This window comes from Elephantulus edwardii, unplaced genomic scaffold (assembly GCF_000299155.1).
Source record: "Elephantulus edwardii isolate Elephantulus edwardi_28Jun2011 unplaced genomic scaffold, EleEdw1.0 scaffold00064, whole genome shotgun sequence".
In the NCBI taxonomy this organism is placed as follows: Eukaryota; Metazoa; Chordata; class Mammalia; order Macroscelidea; family Macroscelididae; genus Elephantulus; species Elephantulus edwardii.
The window spans coordinates 8,719,479-8,733,596 of record NW_006399814.1 but is presented as its reverse complement, the minus strand read 5'-3'; the positions used below and the strand labels follow the sequence as shown (position 1 = coordinate 8,733,596).

Below are 14,118 nucleotides of genomic sequence, written 5' to 3'. Positions count from 1 at the left end.
AGAGGAGGTGGTGGTGGAGGTGCTGGAGGTGGTGGAGGTGGACGTGGTGGTGAAGGTGGAGGTGGTGGTGGTGGAGGAGGTGGAGTTGGTGGAGGTGGTTGTGGTGGACGTGGTGGTGGTGGTGGTGGAGGTGGAGGTGGTGGTGGTTATGCTGGTGGACGTGGTGGTGGAGGTGGTGGAGATGGAGGTGGTGGTGGAGGTGGAGGTGGAGGTGGTGGTGATGGTGGAGGTTGTGGTGGTGGTGGTGGTGGTGGAGGTGGACAGCCAATCAGAACCTTTCCCTGTGCTGCATCATACTCACGATGCTAACCCAGATGAGATGAAGGAATTCTAGAAAAACACAAATTACCCAAACAGACTCAAGAATAGTTAATCTCACCGCCATGGAGTTGATTTCAACTCATAGGACAGAATTGGATTTCCCCAGAGGATTCCAAGGCTGTGAATCTTCCCAGAAGCAGGCTGCCACGTCTTGCTCCCTCGGGGCAGCTAGTGGGTGTGAACTATCTATTTGGTGGTTAGCCGACTAAGTCTTTCTGTGCTACACCACCAAGGATAAACCAAAAGCCTGAAGAGTCCTATCACAAGTAAAGAAATTTAATTAAGAATAAAAATCTACGGACAAAATGAAGCCTAGAGGTCCCCACTGATGAAGTCTACTCGATGTGAACATTAATAATAAAACCAACTCTTCACAGATTCCTACTGAATGCAGAGGAAGGACCACTTCCTACCTCGTTCTGAAGATAATATGAAAGGATCTGACATGAAAACCAGACTCAGAGATTGTGTTCTTGAAATGTGTACACAGTCTAGCTCAAGCATTCCTATCGCTTCAGTCCTTTTACTTCCGTTCGGGGTAATTTTCTCCAACAAATATTTTTGCGAGCCAACCCTTAACCCTCTCCTTTGAATTTTTTTTTTCATTATTCTTTTGAATGTTACATCAAATTTGCATGCCGCAAAATTGTAGGGTTCTCAATTTCCTCCATTTCAGTACAAAATAAAAATTTATCCAATTACAACCAGGAATTTCATCAAAAGAGTCTTCCCACATGTTGAGATATTCCAAAAGCAATTATGGAATTTAAAAATTAAATCCCACACACCATTGGAGCTCTCAGCGTTTAATTACCTCAATTCTGCCCTTGTTTTTAAAGGAATGAATTTCAATGTTTCCCTGTTGGAAAGTATTCTTTCTAATAATTACAATTTGCTGAAGCTTTAAAGCTCATAATCTTGGGTGCTCATTTCTTGAATACTTTGACTAAAGATTCCCAAGAAATTTTGAGCAAAATATAATAAAAATTTGGAGAAATTATTTACAAAAATTTCATTCCCACTTCTAAGACTTGAGGTTGTACAAAGTACTTTCTTCAAACTCTCTAATATTTAATGAAGAAGGTAACAAGGCAAAGGAACAATTAGCCCAAAGGACTAAAAATGGACCTGTGACCCTCCATGAGATCAGAAGAACTGGATGGTGCCCAGTCATCGCCGCTGAGCACACTGGATGGAGAGGACACCCTGGAGAGAGAATGGGAGGGAAATGTGGAACAAATCTTCAAATAACAGGGGGGAAAGACCTGAGAAAATGATCTGAGAGGCTGGTAGAGCCCCTAAGACTACGACCTTTAGACACCTTTCAACTCTGGAGCTGAAGTTATTCCTACAGCTCGACTTCCAGCCACGTGTTATTATGCACTCTTGAGTGGACTTCACCTCATAGTGTCAACAACAGATCTGAGCCACGCCCTGTGTTCTGCTGGCCTCACAATCTCTCACCTGCTCAAGCCCCTTGTTAGTCACTGTGTCACTCCACTCTCCTGACCATCTTCTTGTTTTTCTATGTCCGTCTGTCTTTCCAAGCATGATGACTTTTTCCTAGGACTAACTGCTCCTGATAACACCATCCCCAAAAATATGTGAGATGAAGTTTCACTGTCTTTGCCTTTAGCGAAGATTTAGGTTGCATTTCCTGCAAGACAGATGTGTTTGTTCTTTTGACAGACAAATGATGGATAGGTCTATAAGGTGAGCAATTGTTGTTGTTGTTTAATGCCATCAAGTCGTAGACGACTCATAGCGACCCTATGAACAAACGGCCTAAGCACTGTTCGTACATAGAGTTTCCAGAGGCAAACCATTTCGGAAGTGGATGCCGCTCCTGCTTCCAGGCTTGATTTCGTCGGGAAGCTCCAGCCAACACTGTCCACCGTGAGTACCTGTTACCATGATTGGCACATCACTGTCCCAGTCTTCAGCATCACAGCAACCACGAGTTACCTCTGTACAGCAACGCACAAACCAGTGCTATACCACCTAGAAGAAAGGTGAGCAGTTACATCAGAGAAATGTGCACTCTTTCGGACAATCAAGCACACAAGATCAATAGGGCAGCATTTCCCCGAGGAGAAAGTGCAGCATTTCCTCAAGGAGAAAGCGCAGAAGAGGAAGGGATAGAGGAGAAGGCCAGATGGAAGTGGTGAACACAAGGAAGAAGTAGGAAGAATGCTGTTCCATGGTGGGAACTGCTATCAAGCTTGCAAAGCAAAATGTGTGTGACTTATTGACTGGGAAACCAATTTGCTCTATAAACTTCCAATCAAATAACAACAAAAAGTTTGGGAGAGGGAAATCTACTGTTTAGAGAATCTGACTAACGACAGAACCAAAGTTGAAAAGGACACGCTTAGAGGCTGGAATTTGCTTTTGCATTCAATCTTGACTTTGTTACAAAAAAAAAAAATTTGTGGCTGAGTTTCTCTTAACTGTGCACAGACATAAAAAAATATTTCCAAGTATCAACAACAACAGTTTCTGTTTTGATTGATAAAGCTTCACAGATTATTCTGAATGATGGATTCACTGTGACCAATTCACAGCGAATTTCTGCTCCACAGTTTCTTAATTTACAGAGAAAATTTCTTTTCATCAGGACACTGGTGTGAATGGTCTAGGCTATCAAGTTCTTCTCATTTACCTCAATCAAGTGTGGCCTCTGTTGTCTGCTTGTGGCCCGAGGCTGACACAAGTTCTTCAGGAAAACAGCCTGATATTACTTAGGACAGGAGGAAATTGGCATGTGTGGACGTCCCATCCCTGGATGCAGGAAACCTGCATAGCGTTCTGTGTGCTTACTTTGCTAAGAGAGGTCTATTCAATGTGTCCAACATTGTGGTGGTTTCAGTCCCTTCTCTTTGCATTTCTGTCCATTTTTGGTTTATTATTATTGCTGTTAGGCACTACCAAGTCTGCTCTGATTCATGTTATTGCTCTTGTTAGGTGCCGTTGTATCAAGTATGACTCATACAAGTCTGTGAAGGGTAGCTCTGAGCCTTTCATATCCTCTGCCCTTCTCAAAATCGCTGATATGCTTGAGCCCATTGGTACAGCCCCTATGTCAGGTCACCTCCCTGAGGGTCTTCGTCTTTTTCTTTGACTCTCACCTTGACCATCATTATGACTGGCCCCTTCTGACAACACGCACATGTATATGAGACAAAGTTTCACCGTCCTTGATTCTACGGAGCTCGTGGTTATCCTTCTTCTGAGACAGGCTTATTTGTTCTTCTGGTAATCCATGGGATGTTCAGTACTCTTCTACAACACAGTTCAAAACCAACAATTCTTCTTTTGTCATCCTTATTGATTACCCAACTTTCAGATGCGTAGGAAGTAATTGAGAAGACTGTGACTTGGATCAGGCACATCTTAGTCTTTATGTTGCCATCATTGCTCTTTAGCACTTTAGCTCCAACTGCTAGAAACTCTATATAAGCAACAGAACAAAACGTGGCCTGATCCTGTGCAGTCCTCCCGGTCACTGGGATGTGTAAGCTCATTGTCACAGTCACTGTGTCAGTCCATCTCACTGAGAATCTTCAGATTTTTCACAGACCTTCTACTACTTTCCTCCAATGTGATGTATTTATCCAAGGACTGGCCTGTCCTGATAATACTTAAAGTATGTGAGACAAAATCAAACCATCCTTGCCTCTAAAGAGTGCTCTGGCTGCACTTCTAAGACAGACTTGCTTGTTCTTTTAATAGCCTATGGCATCACTAACATCATAAATCGATGGTATCAGTTCTTCAACCTTCCTTATTCATTGTCCCACTTTCACATGCATGGATGCAACTGAATATTCCCTGGCTTGGGCTTGGTACACCTTAGTCTTTAGAGTTATATCCTTGCTCTTTATCACTTTAAAGAAATCCTTGATAGCAGATTCATCCCATTAAATACTTCATTTGGTTTATTAACCATTGCTTCCATGGCTGTAGATTGTGGTCCAAGTACAATGAAAGTTTTGATAATGTCCATCTTTCCTCCATTTGTATCATGATACTGTTGGTCCACTTGTGAGGGTTTTTTGTTTCCTTCATGCTGAATTATAGTCCATACCAAAGTCTTTGAGTTCCATCAACAATATAAACGGATGCGGGATGGGCCGCCTCCTCCCGTGTGATTAACGTGCCAGAGAGTCAGCTATGGGTCACATCCAACTTGACGGTAGACAACAACATGCTAAAAAAACACTCTTGGAACCTGTAGTCAGGAAATCAAAAGACAAATTGCACTGGAGAAGTCTACTGTCAGAGACCTCTCCAAAATGCTAAAGAGCAAGGATGTCAGGCTAGAGACTAAGGTGCAACTGATCCAGGCCAAGGTCTTCACAATTACTTGCTATGCATCAGAAAGCTGAATAATGTCTAAGCATGACAGAAATGAAAAAAAAAATTATGTCTGTGAGTTATGGTGCCGGAGAAGAGCATTGACAGCCAAGAGAACAAGTAGCTTTGTATTGGAGTGAAACCAAATTTCTCCTTGGAGGTTAGGATTTTGAGGCTCCATCTCACATACTTTGAGCACATGACCAAGAGGGATCAGTTCTTGGAGAATAGGACATCATACTCAGAAGGGTGGAGGAACAGCGCAAGAGAAGAAGACCTTGAATGAGATGCATTGACACAGTATCTGGGGTAATGATGGTAAGATGTCTTTGGAATCAGTGAGACTAGCTCAGAATAGGGCAGGATTCAGAGCTATTGTATATAGAGTTGCTATGAGTTACAAGCAACTTGATGGCACATAACAACTCACTAGGGAAAAAAATGTCATCTGGCTATATCTGAGGTCAAGGATGAAGAATTTGACCATCAGCATGGACTAAGGTTGGCAATGTGGCCAGGTCTAGCTGTGAATGTTCTAGAACAAGAATTTAATCTATCCTGGGTTTTTTTGTACACTTTAGGCATGTTGCTAGGAGGTGCTATTCCTTGGAGAAGGACATGATGCTGGGAAGGGTGGAGGGTCAGTGAAGGAGAGGAAGACCCTCAACCAGGAGGATTGGTACAGTGGCTGCTGCAATGGGCTCTTGTGTGTCAGGAAGTGTGAGGATGGCGCAGGACAGGATAGGGTTCAGATCTTTTGTTCACAGAGTCGCTATGAGTTGTACTCAACTCGACGGCACCTAACAACAACAACAGCATCTTTAGACTTGCCATTCATCCTAAAATTGGAGTCACGTGGACTTGTAGGAAAACTTCTCAACAATAAATACTTTCCTCTTTAAAACTGCACTTCCCCAACCACATTATGGATATCCACCCATGGATATTTCAATAGCTTCTTCGTCTTCATTTGCTGTCAGACCATCAGAATCAACTCCACCCAGCACAACAGGCTTCTTCCTGAGCTTCCAGGATGAATACAGGCTGAGAGCTCCCGTTATCTGGCCACACACCTGCTGAGGCATGGAAGGCAGGTGAGCTGCCAGGGCTCTCGGAATAGATGATTCAGTTCCCAGGCTTGGAGAGGCTTCGGTGACCGGTCCATTGATCAACACGCAATATCGCTCCAGCGCCAAGTATAATGTGACTGAGGCGGCTGGCAGCATTTCAGAAGGAGCTGGTTAACTTCCAGTGATAAGTGATTTAATTAAAGGGAAATAATGAAACTCTTGCTCCCATACAAAACCCTGGGGTTCAGCCCTGCAGTTTAGATGCCTTCTACTGGGGAGCGATGGAGGGATGACAGGTGCAGGACTGGAATGGAGCCGGCTGGGACGTTGACAACTACATGTGGGGGCCAAGCATGGCTCAGAACCCCAGCCTCAAACATCCCCAGGGGTAACCAGAGGGAAACGGAGATGGCAATAGGGGTATGGCAGTATCTTCTTCTTGGTGATTAAAAAAAACAAACCAAACACACACACCACATTTCTATTTCTATTTATGTTGTTGCTGATTGCCTTCAAGTTGAGCACGACTCATAGCGACCCTATGAACAAAAGGCCTGAAGCCCCTCTACAACTATCGACATTTATCAGAGTCATAGAGTTTCCGGAGACATGTTATTTAGGAAGTGATGCTACTCCTGCTTCCAAGCCTGTCATAGTCTGTTATTGTTTTTATGTGCCATTAAGTTGCCCATGATGTATAACGATCTTATGTTCAGCAGCTCTGAACCCTTCCCTGTCCTGAGCCAGTCTCACTCATTCCAACACACCAACCCCCATCACCCCAGTTACTGTATCAATCCATCTCATCGGGGGTCTCCCTCTCCTGATCTGTCCATCCACCCTTCCAAACATGATGTCCTTCTCCAAGGACTGATCTCTCCTGGTCATGTGCCCAAAGTAAGTGAGGCAGAGCTTCAATGTCCGAGTGTCCAAAGAGACACTTGGTGTTGTGTGTGTGTGTGTGTGTGTGTGTTACTGTTGTTATGTGCCTTCAAGTCAACTGTGACTCATAGTGACCCTATGAACAATAGCCCTGAGCCCTGCCCTGTGCTGAACCACCTCACCATCTCTGGCATCCCTGCCTCCATTGTCACAATCCCTGTATCAATCCACCTCCTCACAGTCTTCCTCTCCTGCAATGTTTCTCTGCCCTTTCAATCATGATGTCCTTTACCAAGGAGTGATCCCTCCTGGCCACATGCCCAAAGTATGGGAGTTTCAAAGTCCTTGCCTCCAAGGAGCAGCTTGCTTTCACTGTCTCTGGACAGACCTGTTGGTTCTCTTGACCGTCTGTAGTACGTTCAATACTCTTCTCCAGCATCCTTAGTCACGGTCCAGTGCCCAGATACTAGCAAGCCATAGAGAAGCCCAAGGCCCGCACACCTAACAGTAACAACATTGCATTTGTATTGTATCTGCTTGTTTCCTGTTGCTGTCGAGCGGACTTTGACTCACAGCAGCCCCATGTGTTGCAGAGTGGACCTGCAGGAGCCCTGGTGACACCGAGGTGAAGTGCTGGCTGGCTGCTCACTGGAAGGTTGGTGGTTTGAACCCGCCCGCTGCGGTGCAGGAGGAAGGAGTGGCGGTCTGTGTCCTGAGAGATGTCCAGCCTTGGACCGTAAGGAGCAGTGAGTCCTCCCCCCTGCAAGGCCTCTGCGCGTCAGAATCGACTCGAGGATTTGGAAGTCATGAAGTCCAGGAGCAGCTGACACAAAGGTGACGCAGATAAGGTTGTAAGCAGAAAAGCTGAACAGGAGCTGGTGATACTTGTAAACAGGCCTGGACGTGGATCACAGAAGCAGCACGAACCCGAGGGGTTGTGTTCCCTGCCCACGCCCACGGCCTGCCCTGAGTCGCAGGCCAGGGAGGGGGTGAGTCCGAGTTCTTGAACCCCTGCTGATGATTGTCTGAGGAGATGCTCGCCCGGTTCTGGAAACATTCCCAAGCTCCTTCCACATCTGAGCAGTGGGTCCAGCGCGCACCAACCCCTGCTAGTGCAGAGGGAAGCTGTACAGGAGAGAAAGCCATCCCCAAGCGCTCCTGCTCTCTCAGCTCTGCGGCCAGTGACGAAGCCACCCGTCCTGGCCAGCTCCCAGCTCCCTGTGACGGTCAGGGGTCAGGTCTTCAGGCCCAGTACAGGAATCACTCCAGAGGAAGACTCAGTGAGATGGACTAACACCGTCACCTCGGCAATGTCCTTCACAAGGTTGCTATGAGCCAAAGCCAACTTAACAGTGCCAGCAACCAGAGGGAGTTCTGGTGGCCTGATGGTAAGGAGCAATCCTGCCAACCTTAAGGCACGTGGTTCAAATCCACCTGCCACTTTCGGGAGAAAGATGGGCAATCTCCTGTGTAATTAGCTGCCTCTGAAAACCCACTGGAGGGTCAGCTATAGGTCACTTCCAACCTGATGGCACACAACAGCACCCAGAGGGCTCCTTAGAGGCAAAGATGGTAAAACTTTGCCTCATCTGCTTTGGGCATGTGGGGGGTGGGGGGCTGGCAGTCTTTGGAGAAAGACATCATGTTGAGAAAGGGCCAGTGGAAGAGAGGACGACCCTCCTTTGATTTGGAAAGACACAGCGACTCTAACAGAGGGCTTGAGCATGGCAGAGATTCTGGGGACTCTGAGATTTTGAACAAGACAGGGCAAAGTTCCTGTCTGTCGTCATAGGCTCACTCTAAGGGTAGACACCTCGACAGCACCTGGCCACAGTGACAGCTCGCTCTGAGGGTAGACACCTCGACGGCTCCTGGCCACAGCGACAGCTCACTCTGGACCAGGGAACGGGAGCCAACATGCGCGGTGGTATTTTGCAGCGCACAGGTACCAATCCGCCAACTCTTGATGTATTCCACCTCCGCGTGCCACCTGTTCAAGTCCCTGCCGTGAAAGAGACATTCACTTAAGACTCTGTGGGCAGAGCAACAACCCTCATCGTAACAAGAGGTGCGTCTGTGTGTCCCATCGGGCGTCATCCCACTTCCCATCAGGGACATATGGAGCCATCTTCGAAGAACACTTGAAGTGTGGATGGGGGCGCAAAGAACCGCAAAGCTAGCAGCCACGTAGTAAACACCAGAGGTTTGTGGGCCAGATGGTCTTTGTTGCGACTACGCAGCTCCGTCCTTACAGTCAAAAGCAGCCGATGTGGTTGTGATTGTTGTGGGTATCAAGTCAGGTCCAACTCAGAGAAGGGAATGGAAGCCCGCCCACTCCTGAGTCGCCCTCACAGGCCCTGCTGAGCGTAAGCCCGTGGGTGTGGCCACTGTGTCCTTGAAGTGACCATCTCCTTGAAGTTACCCTTACTTTACCCAGCGTGACTGGTCCCACCTGACAACACGTGCAGGGCTATCAGTCAGCGTCGAGCGATAGTTCCCGGAGCAAGCTGCTTCTCCAGACAACCTTTCACACAGAGGTTGTTTCCCCATCCTCAGTTCTAAGGCGCCTTCTGCCGGGGTGGGTTGATTGGTTCCTTGTTCTGACTCTCAATAGAACACTCAATAGTCTTTGAAGAGAAGCTGTGGTATATTCACACAATGTAATCCTACGCTGCATTGAAAAACAAAGAACTAATGCAATATTATGCAAAATGGATGACCCTGGAGGACATTATGCTGAGTGAAATATCTCCATCACAAAAGGACAAATACTGCATGTAAAATGGGACTGGCATGGGGGTTGGGGGAGACTGAAAAAGATGGAATAAATTATGTATACTGCATTGAAACAGATGAGGGATTGAACTTTTTAAAAGGGATGTATGATTAGGTATTATTGTCATGACAGGAGTCCAGAACAAAGGCTGCACAGTAGAGTGGATTTGGGGGGGGGGGGAGGGATTGTATAACAATGTAAGAACTTTTCTTTTACATTTCAAAGAGAAGAGTGAACTGGGGGGAGAGGGGTGGGCAGGGAGAAAAGTGCAACAATGAATGAATGGAAATCCAAAGTCTCTGTAAATTTTCATTAAAATAATAATAAAAAAATTTAAAAAAATAGCCTTTGAAGAAATCATCACTCAAAGGCGTCAGTTCTTCTTCTGTTTTCCTGGCTCGTTTTCTGCTTTCTCACACACATGGCAACTGAAAATACCACAGTGTAGGTCAGGCACACCGTCTTGTCCAAGTGACATCATCCGCTCTTTAGCACTTTAAAGAGGTCTTTTGCAGGTTTGCCGCATGCTTTTTCACTTCTGATCTCCTGTCCGCTGCTTCTAAGGGTATTGATTGCCGATTCAAGCACAATTAAGTCCTCGACAACCTCAGTCTTTTCTCCACCATCATGTTTCCTCCGAATCTGATAAGGGTTTTTGTTTTCTTGATGCTGAGATGTAATCCGTACCATAGGCTGTAATCTTTCATTTTCGTCACTAAGAAAGGCAGCCGGAGACACCAGGTAACGAGAAGCAAGGAGCTGTAGCTCAAGGAACTTTCTTTAAACATGGGCAGGGGGCCCCCGCAGACAGGCCATGCTGATTATGAGATCATGTGACGAAGCTAGTAGGTAGTGGTGAGGAGCTGTACTGCCAACCCCAAGGCATATGGTTCGAATCCACCCAAAGCCACATAGGTTGAGTCCACCAGCTGCTCCATGGGAGAAAGATGGACAATCTCCTCTCATGAGATTTCTTGCCTCTGAAAACCCTCTGGAGTGTCAGCTACGGGTCAGTTCTGACTCAACGGCATACAACAACAACAAATTAGCTTCACGGCCCTGAACACAGCCCAGGCCCTGGCCCAATTCCCCCATGTGTGCTTCATTGTTTCATCTGGGAAATGTAGTAATAAAACTGACAATGGCAATGACAGTGAGGTCAGCGTGGGGCCAGGCAGTGTTTCACTCTCTCAGACATAGGGTCGCTAAGAGTCAGAACCGACTCGATGGCACCGAACATGACTCTTCCCTTACAGTAACAGCGCTCTGGGATGGACAGAGTGGGCTGCGCTAGGCAGCAGACCCATCTAGGCAGCAGACCCATCAGTGTCACCACAAAGCCAAGAGCTTGGTGTAAGCATTCTGTTCTCTCCCAGTGTCCAGTGTAGGCAGGACACATCTTGCATTGTTTGTGGTCCCCACAGTCTCTGTTTCAGGCTCTGCCTGTCACCTTCCAGGTGGAGAGGCACAGAGAAGGGCCACCTTCCACATGCTCAGCCCTGTTCATGGACCATGTCTACCATGCGAGACGTGGGCCTTTTCTCCCAACCAGATGGAAGGAGCAGAGGACGTGAGGTGGAGGCAGGGGGCCATGGTCTTGCAGGAAGGCTACAGACCAGACAGATGATTTGAATCTTTTATCACAACAGCTGCATGACCTGGAGCGAGTCACTGACTCTCCTGCGCCTCAGTTTCCCCATCTATAAGTATAGCAGCCACCAGTGCAGAGACACACTGCCCAGGCCACAACGTGGGCAGCCCCAGCAGCTGCCAACATTCCTGTCTGTGGTGAAATGGTCAACCAGGACTCCAAGGGCTAGTACTAGGGGCAGCAGGGGTCGGTACATGCACTTCCGTTTATTACAGGGGACCAGGGGCCAGACAGGACCAGATTTTTTATGACCTTTCAGTAAAATGACCTCCTCAATGACGTCTGCTTCTGAACGTCTACAATAAACACTTAGATTATCTCTGCCTCGAGCTCCTTTACCTGATGCTTTCAGATTGTGGCATCAGTAGGGAGCATTGTGTATGAACACGAGGCAAAGAGAAGTCCGTGTTGGGAGAGGTGCAATCCGAGGGCTCCTCAGAAGGAAGGCAAGGGAGGCTTTGTCTCACACGCCATGGGCAAGTCATTAGACAGGACCGGTCCCTAAAGGCGGGCGCCAGGCCTCGTCAGGTGGGAAATTTAAAGAAGAGTAAGACCTTGAACAAGAGGGATCCATGCAGGGAATGCACAATGGGCTTGGTCAGCACAGAGGGATTGTGAGGACAGATCAGGGTTTGTTTGTTGTTCACGAGGTCCCTGGAAGTCAGAGCTGTCTCAACGGCACCTGACAGCAAAGACACAAAGGGCACAGATGGAGAAGGTCAGACTGGAGATTCCTAAAGGTGAGGTCTCTCCATGCTTGCTGGTAAGTTAGGAGAAAGGGTTAGATTGGGTTTGGGTTAGGGTGAGTGTTAGGGTTCAGGTTACGGTGGGTGTTAGGGTTAGGGTTAGGGTTGGAGTTAAGGTTAGGGTTAGGGTTAGGGTTAGGGTTAGGGCTAGGGATAGAGTTAGGGTTAGGGTTAATATGAGGGTTAAGGTTAGGGCTAGAGCTACGGTTAGGGTTAGGGTGAGGGTGAAGGTTAGGACTAGGGTTAGGGTTAGGGCTAGAGTTAGGGTTAGGGTTAGGGCTAGAGTTAGGGTTAGGGTTAGGGTTAGGGTTAGGGTTAGGGTTAGGGCTAGGGCTAGAGTTAGGGTTAGGGTTAATATGAGGTTAGGGTTAGCGCTAGAGCTACGGTTAGGGTTAGGGTGAGGATGAAAGTTAGGACTAGGGTTAGGGGTAGGGTTAGGGCTAGGGTTAGGGTTAGCGTTAGGGTGAGTGACAGGGAGAGGAAAATCCTCCCGAGGGCTTGACGAGGAACAGATGAGTTATTGAGATAAGGACATGGCAGCCCAGTTTTGGAGACCGATGGCCCATTATGGGAAGACCTGGTGGCATAGTAGCTAAGTACTCAGCGGCTGACAGTTTAGCCGTCCACGCCCACTCAGGTGCTCCGTGGGAGCGAATGCTGGCAGTCTGTCTTACAAAGTTCACATCTTGGAGATCCCAGGGGGCAGATCTACCCTGTCAGGTGGTCACGCGAATCAGCATCCCCAGCCCTCAACAACAGCCGCCTTCTCCGTGCCCAGTGAGCGCCTGGCCTTGGTCTCCTGAGAAGGGGACGCAGTGTGGGGAGGAGAAGGGGGGGTCTCCCAACTCTTACACCTAGAAAATTGCTCCTTCTGAGAGCTTCATCCCATTTCTCTAAAGCAATTAACACGAAAGCAACGCTCTTAAGAATGAATAATTGCATTAATTGGGGAAGGTGGTGATAGTGACTGCATTATCTATAGCCGCGTGATGAATGTCATCTCTGTCACGGGTGATACATGGAGACATTGTTGAACGGAAAAACAAAAGCTTGTCTGTTTTAATAGTAATGATTATCATTTCCTATAATTTTGAGTTTGAAAAGCCCAACTCACAATAATCTGCTTTTGGCAAGAGCAGGAGTCCTGGTGGTGCAGTGGTGAAGGCCTGGGCGGTCGGCGTAAAGCTCAGTGGTCCCACTCAGGAGGAAGAAGTAACCAGTCATAGGAGGGACTGAAACCAGGGTGCCCTTCAGCAGGGGGTATGACAAGGAGAAGGGGGTACAATCAGGGTGCCTCTCGGGAAGGCCCTCTGTGAGGTGGATTGACACAGTGACTATAACAATGGCCTTAAACTCAGCAGAAACTGTGAGGAAGATCTGGACTCAGGCAAGGCTTCGATCTGTTGTATGTAGGGTTGACTCTTCAGCGTCTAACAGCATCACGTCCTGCAGGGTCACTGAGTGGGAACTGACTTGATGGGAATGAGTTTTCCTTGTTGATCTTAGCGATAATCACAGCTGGTGCTTGCTGCAGAAACCCGGCGGCCCAGGCGCCGAAGGACTGGGCGGCGTTTGAACCTGCCAGCTGCTCCAGGATCGGGGGATGCGGCACTTGCTGTGGTGAAGCCTCGGCGACGTGCCAGAGTGGTTCTCCGGGTCCTGTGGGGTCACTGTGAGAAGGAAGCCCCTGGACAGCAGTGGTGCCACTTACAAACACACACGCTCACCCAAGTCCATCAAAGGCCATTGATTATGGAGACTTTGTCAGAAAACAAAGGCCTCTGTTTTATCAGGGGTTCCATACCAAGACGGGGATCTTTTAGGAAGACCTCTGGGCACAAACCCTTGCCTCTGCAACCATTTTACATGAATAACTCAATAACGCTGCTTTCAGACGACAGCGAGTGTTCACGTATTAAGTTTTCCATTATTCTGAATTACCCGACCACCGTTCACACAAGGAGCCGCAGTGGTGCGATGCGCCTTCCTCTCGCTCACAGACTCATTTTTCAAACAACGATGCCTCTTTCCGAGGACTGGCTCCACCCAACAACATGTGTGAGAGGAAGTCTAGGCCTCCTTGCTTCTTGAGGGGTACCCTGGTTGTACGCCCTCATGGGGGCACCCTGGTTGTATGTCCTCCTCTAACGAAAAGGCAGGGATTTGAACCCACCGACTGCTCCCCAGGAGAGGATGAGGCGCTCTCTGCTTCAGTGAAGGCTACAGCCTGAGAAACCCTGAGAAGCAACTCTATGCCTTCCTGTGGGGGGCTGTGGGGGGCTGTGGGGGGCTGTGGGGGCTGTGAAGGGCTGTGGG

At 47.9% G+C, this 14,118-nt stretch overlaps 1 pseudogene; it reads left to right on the top strand.

Moving 5' to 3' along the window:
- Positions 1-14,118, top strand: part of LOC102860095 — a 58,652-nt pseudogene that overhangs the window by 5,654 nt on the left and 38,880 nt on the right.